Raw genomic sequence first — 19,360 nt, 5'->3', positions numbered from 1 at the left:
CTCCTAAGTCCATTAGCGAAGCTATGGACGAGCGGTGGCCGTTTCACACTGACTGCAGGCCGTTGTCCGCTGGCGCAAGACGGCACTTATAGGCTAGGCCTCGATTTCGGAAGTGGACCCCTCGACTGATTCTCTAATTGACTTTTTCTTTAAGGCCGTGGAGCCCAGTTAAATATTCGACGGGCGAAACGATACCAAGAAACGTTCTGTTTCTGTCCACGTGACAGGCGAAACAAAGTCGATCTCTGTAGCCAGATGGGAACTACGGCATTAGCCGTATGTCGTCGCGCCACTTCGCACCTGCTGGGCTGGCAACCTAAATGACAGTGCTGTGCAGTGTGGAGGCTCTCTTTCCCGTAGGATGCAGCAAATCTACATCTACATCTACATGAATACTCTGCAAATCACATTTAAGTGCCTGGCAGACGGTTCATCGAACCATCTTCACAATTCTCTATTACTCCAATCTCGTATAGTGCGCGGAAAGAACGAACACCTATATCTTTCCGTACGAGCTCTGATTTCCCTTATTTTATCGTGCCGATCGTTCCTTCCTATGTAGGTCGGTGTCAACAAAATATTTTCGCTCTCGGAGGAGAAAGTTGGTGATTGGAATTTCGTGAGAAGATTCCGTCGCAACGAAAAACGCCCTTCTTTTAATGATGTCAGCCCAAATCCTGTATCATTTCTGTGACACTCTCTCCCGTATTTCGCGAGAATACAAAACGTGCTGCCTTTCTTTGAACTTTTTCGATGTACTCCGTCAGTCCCATCTGGTAAGGATCCCACACCGCCCAGCAGTATTCTAAAAGAGGACGGACAAGCGTAGTGTAGGCAGTCTCCTTAGTAGGTCTGTTACATTTTCTAAGTGTCCTGCCAATAAAACGGAGTATTTGGTTAGCCTTCCCCACAACATTTTCTATGTGTTCTTTCCAATTTAATTTGATCGTAATTGTAATACCTACGTCTTTAGCTGAATTTGCGGCTTTTAGATTAGGCTGATTTAGCGTGTAACCGACGTTGAACGAGTTCCTTTTAGCACTCACATGGATGACCTCACTCTTTTCGTTATTTAGGGTCAACTGCCACTTTTCGCACCATTTAGATATCTTTTCTAAATCATTTTGCAGCTTGTTTTGATCTTCTGAAGACTTTATTAGTCGATAAAAGACAGCGTCATCTGCAAACAACCAAAGAAGGCTGCTCAGATTGTCTCCCAAATCGTTTAAATAGATAAGGAACAATAAAGGGCCTATGACACTACCTTGGGCAACGCCAAGAATCACTTCTGTTTTACTCGATGACTTTCCGTCAGTTACTATGATCTCTCTGATAGGAAATCACATAACTGAGACGATATTCCATAAGCACGCAATTTCACTACAATCCGCTTGTGTGGTACAGTGTCAAAAGCTTTCCGGAAACCCATAAATACGGAATCCATCTTAAATCCCTTGTCAATAGTACTCAGAACTTCATGTGAATAAAGAGCTAGTTGTGTTTCACAGGAACGATGTTTTCTAAACCCATGTTGACTGTGCGTCAATAGACCGTTTTCTTCGAGGTATTTAGTATTTCAGTACGGCGTACTTCTAGTGGTCTTACGATATCCGATATTTGAGCAATGCAGCCCACGACCAATGAATATAGCTGTCTATAGCCACACTACGGAGGAACTATCCGTATGGGACGGATATTGGTAGACTTGATGTACAGTGCGGTCAAACAAATAACAATTTCAGAAGAAAATGATGATTTATTCAAGAGAATGAACTTCACAAATTGAGCAACTCAATGTCCCGTTGATCCATCTCTAGCCTTATTCGTCATGGAATTGACTGACAGAGTTGTTGAAAGTCATCTTGATAATGATCGGGCCAAATTCTGTCCAAGTGGCGTGTTAGATAGTGAAAATCTCTAACTGGTTGGAGGGACTTACCCATAATGCTTCAAAATGTCTCAATTGGGTAGAGATACGGTGACCTTGCAGGCCAAGGTAGTGTTTGGCAAGCACAAAGGCAAGCAGTAGAAACTCCCATAGTGTATGGGCTGGTCATCAGGGCTGAATTCATTCATACTGAGTTGCTCAGTTTGTGAAACTCTTTCTGTTGAACAATTCATCCAATTTTTCTGAAATTTTAATCATTTGTTTGCCTGTACATGTACGTCTACCGATTTCCGTAAGGAAACAAAAGAAAAATTTGGAGTAGTTATTAAAATCCAGGGAGAAGAAATAAAAACTTTGAGGTTCGCCGATGACATTGTAATTCTGTCAGAGACAGCAAAGGACCTGGAAGAGCAGTTGAACGGAATGGACAGTGTCTTGTAAGGAGGATATAAAATGAACATCAACAAAAGCAAAACGAGGATAATGGAATGTAGTCGAATTAAGTCGGGTGATGCTGAGGGAATTAGATTAGGAAATGAGACACCTAAAGTTGTAAAGGAGTTTTGCTATTTGAGGAGCAAAATAACTGATGACGGTCGAAGTAGAGAGGATATAAAATGTAGACTGGCAATGGCAAGGAAAGCGTTTCTGAAAAAGAGAAATATGTTAACATCGAGTATAGATTTAAGTGTAAGGAAGTCGTTTCTGAAAGTATTTCTATGGAGTGTAGCCATGTATGGAAGTGAAACATGAACGATAAATAGTTAAGACAAGGAGAGAATAGAAGCTTTCGAAATGTGGTGCTACAGAAGAATGTTGAAGATTAGGTGGGTAGATCACGTAACTAATGAGGAGGTATTGAATAGGATTGAGGAGAAGAGAAGTTTGATGGACAACTTGACTAGAAGAAGGGATCGGTTGGTAGGACATGTCCTGAGGCACCAAGGGATCACAAATTTAGCATTGGAGGGCAGTGTGGAGGGTAAAAATCGTAGAGGGAGACCAAGAGATGAATACACTAAACAGATTCAGAAGGATGTAGGTTGCAGTAGATACTGGGAGATGAAGGAGCTTGCACAGGATAGATTAGCATGGAGAGCTGCATCAAACCAGTCTCAGGACTGAAGACCACAACAACAAGGATATTTCCTTCACGGTGCGTCGTTGTTTTAATAATAGTGTATAATTAATCAGCCACAGAAGACTCACTCTCCAATTCTTTTTGCTTACATAGCAGATCGTAGTAACTGAAATTTTGGAGTACCAAAGGTACCAGCAAGTAAATTACGTACCCCTAACTATTTTCATTGCTTGCTCCACTATCGCCTCTCGCTCCGTGCTTCACTCAGAAAAAATGGGAAATACCGGAATTCACCAGTCAAGTAGGCTGTTTGTGTCTGCATTCGCTCGTCAGTCCTTGAGATCCTACAATACACTTGCGAAGTAGCAGCAAGAACACTGTGTAGACATCTGCGTAAACCTGCCACATAAAATTTGTTATAATAACGATAGGCGTCTGTTCTCCACTAGTTGTTACTTGGACAAAATGATACTGCACTAATGCATTGCTCCAAAATTTGGAGTTTATACACCGATCAGCCAGAACATTATGACTATTGACCTAACGGTATAAACCGGTCCAGGCGATAGCAGCGTCTCCTGACGAGGAATGACTCCTAGTCAGACACATTCACGGTGCATGTAGTATCAGTGAGGGTGCTGTCCGTGTGTAGAATGGGGAAGGCGCCATTTCTATCTGAGTTTGACTGAGGGCAGATGGTGATGGCCCAGAGGCTCGGTACGAGCATTTCGGAAAGTCAGACGTCGCGGTGTTGGGCAGTTTCACGTTTTTTATTATCGCATATACGAAAAGAGCCGCGAAATATCTGTTAATAATGCCGTGCTTTGAATTTCTTTATCATCATTACCCTTTAGCGGAATAAAATGTATATATGGAAGTCTTATTGTTCTGTATCTGGCCTACAATTTAAGGAACGATTTTTCGTAACTGCAACTCATGCTAAGAATCAATATATCTTCCCTACTTCATAGTGATTAAAAGTTGAAATTACTTTGTTATGAGCACTGATGTTACAGTCCGTGTGATCGTTCAAAAACACAAGTTCGCAGTGGATTTTATTTCTCGTTAAAATGCTATTTCATACCACGACTAGCCCAAGAACATGAGACTCTCATTAAAAAATACGTTGTCACTATAAAGTTTGCCAGGTCAGAACGGAGCACAGCAAGATTCCTATCAGATTCTGAAGGTACATTAAATTATTTGCACTGTAAATTATATCCTATCAGCAGCCCGCGTCAATCTGCAACACATCATAAAATCTGCTGATCTTCACTGCCAGTCTGGGAGCTAAAAGAAATAATATTATTTTACTATTATTTTACCGCTTCCTTGCGGTATGCTTGACTATATTGTAAGTCGTTTAAATACGCCGCGGCAGCGGCTCTTCGTTCTCCACGCAGCTCAGCACCACAGATAATATTTATATAACTGAAAAATGTCTCAACAGGATGGGATAATATGCAAGCAAGCTTAACAATAAATAATACAAGTTTTCATTTAAACAACTCTATTAAAACCTTTAAATATCTCAGTGATTACAGACCTTTGTGAATTCACACGTAATGGCGTACATTGCTTAGTCTCGACAAAAGAATGCTACACTAGCGTTCGCTACTACGACACAGGATATCTTACTCCCAGATGAAGAAGACAAAGAAATTGCTATTCGTCACGTATTATATACTAGTTACTTATTTTAATCTTTGTTCGACATTTATCGTCTGTGGCGGTTTCATTACTCGCCGACGCAGATATTCTCAAAAAAAATAATAAAAAAAAAATACATAATTTTATACAATAACACAATATGATACATATAATTTTCTCGTTACTACATAATATGTTGTTTTTGTTTCTTACTAGACGTTACAATGCCCCCTGGCAGCAATTGACTAACGTTAAGAATATTCGGCAATATGCTGCCACTAACGTCTGTTTGGTTATTGTCTGTTACCTTGGTTAGAACATTCACTTTAAACTTCTTAGTTCTTTTACACTGTAGGTTTAATTACACTTTTTATACTGTTCTTACACTTTGCGAGGTGACCATAAACCTAGTCCCAGGGTCATTACATTTATTTGGCTCCCCCACTCGGGCTACGTGCGATCAGAAAACCTGGGAAAACTGCGCCGGAGCCATGGTCATCTCGTCTGGTTTGTTTTAATACCCAGTTTGATCACAAAAAGTTCAGATTCTATCCAATGTTCACATATAACAAAGGCTATTTGTGAGAGCATGTTAAACCTTTAGTCTCTTTGTTACCCATATAATATTTGTGTTTTGGATTGTAATGAAAGTCACTTATTACACATTTTTACAGTAGTATCATGAATCGTCCTTGCATTTACTCGCGACAATTGGTTTAAAATGTCTAGCATTCATGCGAGTATACTTCATTAACATGACGAAAACATATTATATCTATATATCACTGAACCAATGAATACTTTGGGTCCGTATTGAATAACTCAAGAAAAAAAAAAAAATGTTTGTCACGTCATTTCGTGTCCACTAAACCCTATTCATGTTAGTGCATTATACACATATTTGGTAGTTCATTTGAATGACAACAATGTTGTACGGAGCTGGCGGCGCGAAGCAATTGTTGAGTCGCGTCGTCTGGAACGCCGCGTGCCGACGGCCGCTGGGTTCGACGACCTGCTCTCAGTAACAGCGACGTCGTGCTGACGTGGCGCCCAAGCAGTCGCGAACCGCGGCGAACCATTCGCCGATGTCGGTGAGTGGCAGTGGTTTACCGCGACCGCCTAGCTGGCGACACGGCACTCGTCTCGGCTTCTCCACATGGCTCCCCGTTGTAGCGCATGAAACAAACATTCCACAACGGTGTACTGCCTTTAAGGACACAGATTACTAGCTGTGGAAGAAGATGCAACTTGTTAAAAGCGATTATTGTTCAGTAAGCCGTCGCTTCACTGGTATGCACAGGATGGTTTGGCGTGATAACAGGTTTCTTGTGGCATTGTGACACTGGTATTCAAGGTTCGTCACACGCACATTGTACTACACATTTTCACTCACTCCATGGTTGGTACACTGCCAGAGCGTCTTTCAACACGTGAAAATGTTTCGTAACACACATACTACATGTCCCCATCGAGCTAGGTTCGTTTAACTCGACTCCGAACGGATCAATAACTACTGTTTTTATACACTGTCTATTGTTCGTTGAGCACTGCATTAGGACAGTCTGTCACTCAATACTAGACTTATCGACGTATATATTGGTGCAGATACAACAGTCATTTTCTGTCCCTGCTACACACAATATTCCGTCCTTTCCTCCATTGTTTATGCACACAGTTTATTTTTTAATACCTTTTAACTGTTCTTCGCATACTCACTCTCATCTACATGGCGTCTATTTGTTTTTACCTTATCACAACACACTTTTCATATTGTTACTAGGCGTATATAGCCCTTTTGTGAAATTTTTTAATTGCCCTAGTTTTTCCTGTCGGCTTTTTGCGCCCTCTCTCAACCTGCATCCTTGGCAGAGACCTATCTCGTCGCCCCATCGGTGTGCCCATGGCTGATGTAGTTTTACTAGCCAATCCAAAGGAAACTTCACCAGTGCTGTCTGTGACCAACTCTCTTTTGGGACGAAACAGGCGTCATCTTGGAGTAATATCACTAGTAATTCAAATTTGGACCTCTAAAAAATCCGGACTCCGATCAAATCGTTACAAGATTTTTGTAGCCATTTTGTTGCAACGTGGAAATTCAAGGCCCCATCCATTTCGTGTGACAAGCACAGACATAAAATTTTAATGAGTTCCGTCCCACAATACCATACTACACCTTTCATAAGACTGGATAACTCAAAAGAAGCGGCAACGAAAGATTTCGCAGACCAGCAAACGAACTATCTTCTGTACGCACTAAGGCAGTTTGTTAACCTAGGAAAATCGCATTGAACGTATTTTGTTTGACTCGACGACGTATATGGAAGAATCTTTAAGCAACTGGAGGTACACATCGTGGCACAGGGACACAAACGGGGAGGCAGGCAGCCTAGAAGCTAAGCAGCCGGTATACTAGAGATGCAGGCGTCTCTGCTTTAGACAGAAATATAAGCGGATCTTATCTGAGCGCTGTCGAGGAATGAAGATATATGGCGAAAAGTTTGTCAGGGGATGTGGGTGGTGGGGCGAATGAAGCACTGATCTACCTCGGAAGCCTTCCGTCCGTCGCACTGATTCTTTCGCAGTAGTCTGTCTGACAGAGGCGCTTCGTCCTTCATAAAGACACACCTGTTGAAAGGGAGCATGGTCGAGAAGTTACGCTATAGCGGCTATTAGAGGCTGTAAGACAGTACCTATCTGTAGCCCTGTTACACAAGTCAAAGATCACTGTTCGATCCGTGCATACCGTCCAACATATTCTTAACATCCGTATGTCCCCTTAAAAAACTCTAAAAATTATTTCACTTTTTGTTTTTTCTGCAAAGAGTGGGCACCAAAGCTCCACAATTTATTTTTGTCTATATTCCAAAGCATTTCAAACCACTTGTCGCAATCAGTACGTAGATGACTGAGACATTTTAAAAATGAATTAAATTTACTATGAATTGTTTAAGGTAATATTAGACGTATGATCTGTAATCACTTTAATATACGTTTTATTCTACACGCTGGTTGGGCGTTTGCATCGTTGGTAGGGCAAAAGGAAACAAAACCTTCTATCCTGGATTGGGGGGAAAGGAAGCCATTTGTGGACGTTTCCAGTCCGTGAGCATGTTTCACAACGGAAGTAAACCGGAGAGTTGGTCTATTACCGTAATGAAAAGTATATGCACCTGTTGCGTGCACTTCTGTATCACTTGAGTTTATGACAGAATAAAAGTGATGATTTTCGCTGCAAGCACTAAAACACACCTTAACGTGGCGTTTGTTGTCCGTTGCTGACGCCCTACTTTTAAAAAAAGCGTTATATCTTTATTTCCTTTCGGCATCCGTCATAGTTGCGATAACAGTATTTGTGGTGACTAGTTTCGGACAATCGCGTCCAAGATCTTGGTTTGGAAACGGACGGAATTGTTTGGAATGGTATTGTCACAACCGTGACGGGTATTGAAGCAAAATGAAGATTTTAATAACCCAAGTTGCTGGTCCTGTACTCCACAAGTATGTTGGAACTTCATAAAAGTTTTGTATTCCTACAGGAGGAAGTATTGGTCACAGCTAGAAGGAAAGTTCGTGTAAACTATTACATTTTAAGATATGATTCGTTGGAGATTCGCATATCCTGCATGCTGAAGAGGTCTCACAAGAGGCGGCGTATAAAATTACACACGTGTGCATAGATGCACGTCCTAGAGCGATTATAGAGGTGAGGCATCATGATGGCTTCAGAATCATTGTTGTTTTTGTGGTCTTCAGTCTAAAAACTGGTTTGATGCAGCTCTCCATGCTGCTCCCTGTGCAAGCTTCTTCATCTCCGAATAACTACTGCAGCCCACATCCGTCTGAGTATGCTTAATGTATTTATCTCTTAGTCTCTCCGAACGATATTTACGCCTCATAGTTCCCTCCAGTACTAAATTATTCATCCCTTGACGTCCCAGAATGTGTCCTATCAACAGATTCCATCTTATAGCCAGGTTGTGCCACAAGTTTGTTTTCTCCTCAATTCTATTAATTACGTGATGTACCCATCTAACCTTCTATATTCTTCTTTTCCACCACATTTCAAAAACTCCTATTCTCTTCTTGTCTAAACTGTTCATCATCCATGTTTCACTGCCATATGGCTTCAGTTAATACTATTTTCCGAAAAGACGTCCTGACACTTAAATCTACATTCGATGTTAACCTAATTTCTCTTCAGGAACACTTTTCTTGGCAGTGCCATCCTAAATTTATATCCTCCCTACTTCGGCCACCATCATTTGATTTGCTGCTTACGTAGCACAGCTCACCTACTTCAAGTGTCTAGCATCAACTCGTGGGTAGGAATTTTCGACGGTAAGACTCATAGGGCAATGCACTTCACCAAGCAGATTAATAGCTGCAGTATATCAGCCATTTCTACACGATGAATTATTAGCGCTGTTGGAGGACGTTACTATAGCAGAAAGATGACTGTGGTTTACACTTGTGTGGATTGTGCGTCAGTATCTCAAGGAAAAGTTTCACGGTCAATGGGTTGGTTGTAGAGGTTCCATAGTAAGGCCTTCCCGTTCACTGGAACTAAAACCGTTTGATTTCTGGCTATGGGAACATGTAATGCCATTGATTTATGCTCAACCTATCGACATTGTGCTAACATTATAAAACTATGTGACCAATGCTTGTGACGTGCGAATGGAGACAGCTGCATTTGAGAGTGCGTGATTCACTGCGAACAATGGCTGAAAGGCGTGTCGGGATGCATAGTAACCACAGCAGCACTCTGTAAAACGTCTGCTTCTACATGAAACAGATGTGTGAGAGAGGACAGACTGGACCGTATCTCAACAGTCATTGGTTTCCGGGTGTATCAGTAAACGAACTTTTCTTCTAGTTTTGTCAAATACTACCTCCACACATCAGAAACATAACACATTAGCATACCTAATACGATTAAGAAAACAGTTGGCATTCAAGACAGCTTCCAGACGTTTCTGAATGTATAAACACAAGTTGTACATGGTTTTCAAGGGAATCTTATCCCATTCCTTCCTGCAAATAGTGGCAACCTGAGGTAACGGTGATGGAGGTGGGTAGCCATCACGCACGATTCTCTCCGAAGAAGCAGCTCAATAATATTGAGATTTGACGACTGTGTTGGCTAGAGAAGATGCGACAATTCATCTTCATGCCCTCAAAATTAGTTCTGGATCCTGTCGCCTTGGAACATCACTGGAAAACACACGTCGTAGCACGGGATGGACCAGATCAGGCAGAATGGTCACATAATCCTTGGCAATAATGCAACCTTGCAAAATACCCACGATATGAGTGGCCAAAAACGTCATCAAATCCCTGTCTTATTTCGCTCATGGGACGTTAACTTCCCTAGAAGTTGTAAGGCAGTGTTCAACAAGATTCATCCCACCAAATGACTTTCTTCCTTTGCTCTGTAGTCCAGATTTGATGGCTTCAGCGCCACGTCTTCCTGTTAAAGGCATTTGCATCAATGACGGGCAGTTTTTGAATTCCACCTCGCCCTGCAGATCACTGCTTCTGGAGCTCCTTTCGTGTTGTTTTGGTGCTGACAGGATTCACGACTGTGACATTCGATTCTACAGTGAGTTTTTCTGTTGTCGTCCTCTTTTTTTTCGTCGCAATCCTCGTCAGAAACCACCCATCACGATCATTCAACACAAATTCTCGTCCGCGTTGTTCACAATTTTAAACATGGGTCACAACAGCAACGGTAAACAAATTTTCAGTACTTGAACTATACAGCCAACCGTCTATATAAATTTAACCTTGCCCAGGTGTTTTTTTTTTCCTTTATTGTAAGTTTAATCACCTATACAGGCGGGCTGGCAGCAGCACATTACGCTGCTCTTCAGCCTTAAGTGGAACAATAACATGACAAAGAGGTGATACAGACAATACAAAAAACGGCGGGCAAAAAATGGAGATACAAAAAAACAATAAACATGAAGCCGTTCACGTTGGACGATAAAAACACTAACACTTGTGGACACGGCGCACAAAACACGGAGAACGGCGATGGCACACGTGAACAGTGGAGTCGTGACTGCACAAAACACAAAACGAAGCACACACACGAGATACTGATGTCGACGATCTCCGGCGCGCGAATGTTCACTATGCGTGTGCGAGTCCGGGGACCTGCCAAGAGAGGAGGAGGAGGAAGGGGAGTGGGAGAGCGAGAGGGGAGAGCAGAGATGCCACGGGCAGGGGAGAAAGGGGGGAGGGAGGAAGGGGGAGGGGAAGCCCGGGGGAAGAGGGGTGGAGGGAGGGGACGTGGGAAAAGGAAAGAGAAGGGAAGGGAAGAGAAGGGAGGGAGGGTGCCTAAAGGAAAGGACACCGGAAGTGGGGGGTGGGGCAGGGTCAAAGTTGATAGGAGGGGTAGATGGAGGGGAGGAGGACATCATCAGGGAGGGGGAGCTGGCGGAAGCCACCTTGGGAGAGGGTAAGGAGGGTGGAGAGATGGAGACCGGGTGGGACGTGCGAATACAGGCGCGGCAGCGGGCGCGGGTGGGAGAGGATCGGGAAGACGAGTGGGTGAGAAGGGATCGAGTTTGCGGGAGGTGTACAGGATCCGTATCCTTGCCCAGGTTTTGAATACCATTAATGGTTTTCATCATGAGGAAAATCTATAATGTTTCGAATATACTACGAAACAAACGTCTAAAATATTTAACACTTGACTGTGTTGTAAAGGAGAACATGACGTTAAAATTGTGAACATACATGACCTAAGCAGCCCAAGTCAGACAGGAGAAAATATGGGAGAAATTCCTCCATGGTAAAAGTAACATTCTTACTCAGGTACACCCAGTAAAAGAGCAGACATTATACTGAACATTAGGCAACTAGTTGCAATGCCAGCTAAACATGGTGCAGAGCGCGCCACTTACTGGGTGCCAGCAGCGTGATAAATGCTCAGCTGTAAGAAATAGGCAACTGTTACAGTTATACGTCAGTGTGATATATAAGTGGATATTTTAAACAAAGTAAATTGTTATGTAATATAAAAGAAAGCATGAATAAAAGAAACTAAAGAAATAAAATAACATTTACAAAAATGACTACGACAATTTGTACCATAAGTGAATAAAATGGTTAATTACTAGTACATGCTGAGACTAAAGAACGTACTGCAGCCGAATGTTATCAAGATGTTACAGCAAGTCAACATGGGGGAAATTTCCTTAACATAAAATCTGCAAAACAACGTTTTCGAAATGGGAGTGTACGGAAACATGAACCAAACCCTGGTACAGTTTCGAGCAATCGTTTGAAGGCGTTAAAAAAAGCTTTTGTGTCGAAGCTGTAATTGTTCGTTTAAGATGCGACCATCGTTATTGACCATATGTCTACAGATTTCAAATTCTTCCAAGACGTCAAGTTCACACCCTTTCTTCTCTCTCTATTTAGAATCGTCATTTCGTCTACTTGATTGTCTCGATATTATTAAATGCTCCACGAAAGTAGAATTATGACCATCCGCAGCTTTCTTCCCTAACAGGTCTTCCATATACACTGACAGAAGAAAAAGCAGGCTGCGCGGGATAGCGGTCCGGGCGGATGCACCCGTCGGAGGTTCGAGTCCTCCCTCGGGCATGGGTGTGTGTGTTGCCCTTAGCGTAAGTTAGTCTGAGTTAGATTAAGTAGTGCGTAAGCTTAGGGACTGACTGTTGTGGCGTAACAAGACAGCTACGCCACACTGAAGTAGCCGAAAGGCACGTGTAATCTTAAGTAGGCTTGATAGAGGTCTGAAACAGGATACTTATTAATGTTATAAAGAAAAGTATGTAGCTACTAGAACACTTAACTTTTATATCTTCATTGGTTTACAACTTGGTGATACAAGTGAGACTCTATCTTGAGGTACATGCAATGTTACAAATGGCGCCTTGCTAGGTCGTAGCCATGGACTTAGCTGAAGGCTATTCTAACTGTCTGCTCAGCTAATGAGCAATGCATGCTAACTATCTGCTCGGCTAATAAGCGATGCTTCGTCCGTGTAGCCGCTAGCAATGTCGTCCGTACAACTGGGGCGAGTGCTATTCCGTATCTCGAGACCTACCTTGTGGTGGCGCTCGGTCTGCGATCACACAGTGGCGACACGCGGGTCCGACATGTACTAAATGGACCGCGGCCGATTTAAGCTACCACCTAGCAAGTGTGGTGTCTGGCGGTGACACCACATTCCTCCCCCGCAAATCGGCGAACGGTCGTGTTATACCACACCACACCGACGACCTCAGCAGTTTGGTCCCATAAGATCATACCACTATTTTTTTTCCGAAAAACTCGGAACAACAAAAAATAATTAACGGAGTGTAATCAACTTTTTGGAATATATTTGACTAGGTAATATCTTTTTAAGTGATTAACGTTGCAAGATCGCAGATTAACGTAAGCACAAGGTAACTCATTGCAAATGTGAAATTCTAGTACATTAGCAACAGGTTTAATCGCCTGAATGTCGAATGCAAGCACCCAAACGTTCATGCATTGTACAGTTTCCGGATGTCAGTTTGTGGGATGGAGTGCAATGCCTGTTGCACTTGGTCGGTCAATCAAGGAACGGTTAATACCGTTTGTGCATGATGCTGGAGTTGTCGCCCGATGATGTCCCATGTGTGCTCGATTGGAGACGAGCCAAGGCAACATGTCAATGCTGTAGAGCATATTGGATTAAAACAATGGTATGTGGGCGGGCGTTATCCTCTTGGAAAAGACCACCTCGAATTTTGTTCCGGAATGGCAGAACGCCAAATCACCAGACGTACAAGTTCGCAGTCAGGATGCGTGGGATAAGCGCGAGAGTGCTCCTGCTGTCATACCCCAGGCCATAACTGCAGGTGTACGCCCAGTGTGTCTAACACGCTTAGCACACTGGAGTCGCATTCGGGAGGACGACGGTTCAATCCCGCATCCGGCCATCCTTATGTAGGTTTTCCGTGATTTCCCTAAATCGCTCCAGGCAAATGCCGGGATGGTTCCTTTGAAAGGGCGCGGCCGACTTCCTTCCCCGTCCTTCCCTAAACCGATGAGATCGATGACCTCGCAGTTTGGTCTCTTCCCTCAAAACAGCCCAGCCCAGCTCTAACACGCAAGCAAGTTGTTCGCAGGCCCTCCACTGTCATCCTTCTAACCAACACACGGTCATCACTGGCACCAAGGCTGAACCAACTTCCATCGGAAAACACAACTGACCTCCACGCTGCTCTCCAGTGAGCTCTCGCTTGATACCACTGAAGCCGCAAACGGCGGTGGTTTGGTGTCAATGTAATGCTCGCTACAGGGCGTCTGGATCGGAGCCAGCCTTCGAGTAAACGATTCGTAACAGTTCGTTCTGTCACTGTGATGCCGTCTAATCTCGCGCACTTGCAGGAACCTTGGCTGAGTGTGGAGGGGTGACGGGCCGTCTCTCAGAACCACCGATGATGAATCTACATGGATCCCTGAGACATCAATGGCGAGAAGGGTATGTCGGAGGGCAAGAAATTCAGCATATGGACATGGATCCGCCGAAATCCCGGGAAACCAGTGATAGACCCCTGGCGAGCCTGGGGTCTACAGGTTGTCCCCCTGAGTACCTCCGTAACTACGAACATGGTGTAAGCTGAAGCTATACTACTGACGAAAGGGGTCGCCGTCAGCAGTGGCGGCCCCGCCTCCGCGTGGTTCCCGGTGGGCACCCAGGAGGGTCACTAAAGGCGCTCTCCAATTGGAAGCTCCGTTTCCCCATTAAAAGGGTAGTTTTTCCAAGCTGACTCCCTTCGTTTTGGTGCAACTGGGTAGTGGATACATTGGTTGGACCTGAATAGAGTTTGAGCGATAGCTCGGGGATCCCTGATGATGATCCACCTTTGGCAAGGGGTAACCCTAACCAGAGCAGCCATGTTCAGTACTGTGATGCCAACTGCTGCTCATATTGCTTCTGCAGATACAGTACAATGCGCCAGAGCCATATGCCGTACACGGTGGTCTTCCCTCTCGGTTGTTCCACGTGGCCGTCAGGAATCCAGTCTTCTTTCAACCGTACATTTCACGCGATACCCGCTGCCAGCAATCACGTACAGTGCCGACATTCCTGCTAAATCTTACTTCAGTACCGCAAAAAGAAGATCCAGCTTCTCGCATTTCTATTACACTACCTCGTTCAAACTCAGTGAGTTGTTGATAATGTTCTTATTATTTATTGTTCCGTCTCAGTTGCACATTTTTATTTATATTACACGTTTCGATCAATCTGGATCATCTATGTACCTGCTTCAACAATCTGTCTTGTCTACTGAGAACCACATATCAGAGTTACGTACTGTGATTTGTGGTTATGAATAGACAAGACGGGTTGCTGACGCAACTACTTAGATCTGAAGATGGTCCAGAATCATCGAGACATATAATCTAAACAAAAACGTGTAACTGAGACGGAACAATAAATGGGAATTATCTTATATTACAACAATAATGGTAACATTCTGTTTTGTTGTTTAGGCGTCCTATTAGCGTAAAATAACATACACACAGAAGTTTAACTAAAAATATGGAAACACTGCAAGAAATGTTATTTTATCCATGTTGGGTCTTGTGAACACCGCGGCCGTTAATGATAGTTGCTGAATGACGCAACCAGCCACAAATAATTTCTAAGTGTTTTATTTTAGTGTGATAATCGGTTTCAGGCTAACATTCTCATCTTCATATTGCTAATATATTTTGTTACATAGATGTTTTGATCAACAGCATGTCGTCCGTTCCACATCGCACAAGAATATTTGAGTATTTAGTGACATTTTTTCAGTTGTTTCATTAACAAAAATAAATGCAAAGTAGTTGTCTACAGTTACATACGTTCCAGTAGATGGCTATGTGTTTTGCTGTAGTCCATATGGTTTTCTAGCTCGATGTATATGTTCTTGAATTCTACCATAGCACACATATTGTAAATAAATCACTGTGGCACTCTTCATAATACAAACAATTGTGCCACAGTGCTTTATTTACAATAAGTGTGCTATGGTGAAATTCAAGAACATGTACATCGAGCTAGAAAGGCACATGGACCGCAACAAAACAGATAACCATCTACTGGAACGTTTGTAAGTGAACACAACTGTTTTGCATCATATGTATAAAATACAAGCACTTTAGTGCATTTTTATAACTGAAACGACTGAAAAAAGTAGCTCTAAATACTCAAATATTCTTGAGCGATGTGGAGCAGACTACATGTTTTTGATCAAAACATTTATGAAACTAAAAATATTTGCCATCTGAAGATGTGCATGGTAGCCGGAAACCGGTTATGGCATTAAAATAAAACATTTAGAAAGTATTTGTGGCTGGTTGCCTCATTCAGCAACTATCATTATCTGCCGCGGAGTTCACAAGATCGAACATTCATCGACTGCAAGAAATGCTTACTTGAATAGAAATGCAGACCTACGTAGTTGTGAGTGCATTATTTCGGAGCTGAGTGAATTCAGAAGTGGGCAAATTGTTGGTACTTGCATGGTGGGTGCATCCGCAATCAACGTAACCGGAGTGTTTCGTGCTTCAAGAGGCACGATATCGATCATCTGCACCGCATTCAGGGACAGTGGAGGAACATAAAATGTGAGAAACGAGAGCTAAATTAATAGATTATAAAATAACTTTTGATATCTTCCGTAAGACAACGAATACGTATCAGTTGTGCCTTTGCATTTAACACATCCTTAGTCCCGTAAGAAAGTTTTTTCACACAGCTATTCATGGTGGAGCTATAATCACACCACTATCGTCTGTTAAACTAAAGAAGGAAACTGATTTTATTATAACAGTGACCTTTTAACAGCCCTCGTTAGTGGAAAAAATTTCAAAGCCGAAGCTAATAAAAGAATAACCACTGTAGCTAACGTCTGAGTGACAGTACTGATAAAGGAAAATGTGTTTCAATGCCTTACTTACGTAATGATTCGTATTGGATTCAGTGTCTGAAAAAATGCTGCAAGATTGTTTTCTCCACAAGTAACAGTTTACAAACAAATTTATCCATTATTTAAAAATTTCAAATGAACCTTTACGTAGCCCAGGAGTTCAACAAAGTATTCGTGATATGTGCCCAGTGTCTTATATCGGAGAAATCGGTACGACTTTCAAGATAAGATAACCTGACGGAAAAAGTAATCTCAGCACTAGGATGGAGTAGTGCGACATAAGCGACAGTTTTTGGGCGTGAATCTGCATCTGTATCTATGTCTACATACACACTCCGCAAACCACCGTTTATTTTGCTGATAGGGGCCTATTAATCTTGTAACCTCTATTCAGGTCCCTGTCCAACCCGTTCAATTGGTCTTCAAACTCGTTTACTGTCTCACACGGAATTACAATGTCATCGACAAGAGTTTAATTCTTCTTCCTGCACTTTAATTTCATTTCATAATTTCTATTTTGGTTTCTTGAATCTCAACGACTGCTTCCCTTCCACGTCTTGCTTCCCTTCCACGTCTTTCGACTCTTATAACTACAGTCTGGATTTTGTACAAATTACCAATTCAAACAAATATGAGTAATGAGATTTTATCGTGAAAGCGACACATGATTGACGTGAACATACCTCAGGTTTCTCAGGTGGGGGTAAGTATAAATAGGACTTGAGTCTTGGGTCTGCAGACAGTTTTAGCGTGTTATGAAAATCGACGGTAACCGCACGCAACTCTAGGGCGCGTAACTTCACTGCTGCATAGGAGTTTGCTACCCTTCGCGGAATTGCGCGGAATCATCGCAAAGAGGAACAGGAAGGAAGCAATGATAGCGTGAATGCGCGGAGATGAAAACAACTCGGAGGAAAGTAATTTGTATCGGGTATGTAGCTGGGCGAACTGTTGCAACGTAGAGCGGCGAGGCAGATGGTGAGCCAGCAACCCAACGTCTTGTCAGGGCCGGCTGCTCTACGCCGCGGATGAGCGCTCCATATTTGATGAGTGCGACGGATCCCCACGGATTACTCGCCACCCAGTAGGGCTGACGGGCCATGAGCCTCGCAGCCGACTCTGCGGCTTCGGCTGGGCCGTCTTAGCTGCGGCAGCGGGAAGTCATTCCACTTGAGGGGCCCGCAAACCCCCAATGGGATACTCTGTTCCTAAGTACCGTATTAATTCCTTACCTTTGGGTGTCAACGTGACAACCACGCTATAAACTCAATATAAAACGCCAAATTTTATTTTAAGAAGTGGAGTGCTACAGCTCTTAAATATTTGAAAAACACCACGATTCACTGTCAGGGGCTGGTGATAAAAATTTCTTGTTCCATAGGTAATACCTGCTTGGTAGGTAATCAGAGAGCTCACAGGATAAGGTTAAGGTTGTGGATGGGGCCGTAAACAGTTACTGTGAGTTGCACAATCACGCAACTTTATATTTCTAAGAAACTCAAGTAAACAATACGGCTGAAGGCCTAGTTAAAGAAAACTTGAGATGCTTTCTGGACTGAAGGCCCAAAACCGCACAGGAAACACAAGAACGGCTGGAGGACTGTCTTAGAAATCAAAAGCAATTTAAAAATAGGTAAAAAGTTCTTTTTTTAAAAAAGAGAACATGCAATGAAAACAATTAACGGCTCAGGGTCTACACTACACGTCTGAAGGACAACCACAATTAAGGCACATTAATAAACATTTTTTTCTAAGCAAGAAAATTTCTTTTTATGCTTACAACACAACAGCCAATGCCTGATTAACTTATTGCAGTTCTGAAGGCCACAAACAAATTTGAAACAATGGCTGACAACCTGAACAACAAGTCAGATAAATAATTTACAATAACCTCTTGCTTCTTATAAATATTTTCCTTTAGAGAATAAACACAGCTGAAGGCCTTATTAAGGAGTTCACACCAATCCTCGGCTGAAGGCCGCACATCACACATGGAACAACTTACGGCTTAGGGCCTTGATTACAAAGAATTTCAGATAGAACTATTTCTAAGAGTTAAAAAATTTTTTCTAAAACAATCAATGCTCAAAATTTTAATTTAACACGGCTGAAGGTCTTTATGTAAATTTAAAAAGAAACTGAATTAATACACGATTAAAAGCCTCACACAATACTTCAACTAAAATTAAAATCACAATTTAAAACAAACAGAACAAGTGGTGCTCAGAAGTGTTCCAAGGGGGAACGGAAGTACCGCAATGACAAGATGTCAAGTAATAAACGGCACGAACACGAGACGCGCACTCCTCAATAGGAGACAGTCAATTGAAAACGAAATACATGGATAAAAGTTAGTAAACAGTGTATTATTACAAAAATAATCGTCATAGCTGTTACGAATTTAGCCGTGTTACATGGCTTTGAGTGGTACACCATACGCTGCACTCACGTTGGTACACTAAGAAATCTGGTAACTTCATTCACAGTTTGGTAATGGGTACGTCGAAACACAGTAGCTCCTTTCAGGCATTTTCTCGCGCCTCGACGTCGACCAGACTTGTTTCGCAGAGTCCATACAACCGACTGGCACATACTCACCGCTTCAATGCCCTGACTTACGTCAACGATGCACGATCGCATTATCTGGTACTAGTCCTACACCATATGCAGCGCTTGTAAGCGAACAGTTTGCTCTTTTTAAAGATGGCTAACATAATGTCCATTGAGCTTAAATTCATCCTTCAAGTCAAGGCCTACGCTTGATGCTGCCAGATATATGTTGCATCTGGTAGACTACTTTCAGTGTCCTTA

The sequence above is a fragment of the Schistocerca serialis genome, chromosome 2 (genome assembly GCF_023864345.2).
Source record: "Schistocerca serialis cubense isolate TAMUIC-IGC-003099 chromosome 2, iqSchSeri2.2, whole genome shotgun sequence".
Lineage (NCBI taxonomy): Eukaryota > Metazoa > Arthropoda > Insecta > Orthoptera > Acrididae > Schistocerca > Schistocerca serialis.
Note: the sequence above shows the minus strand (reverse complement) of the source record.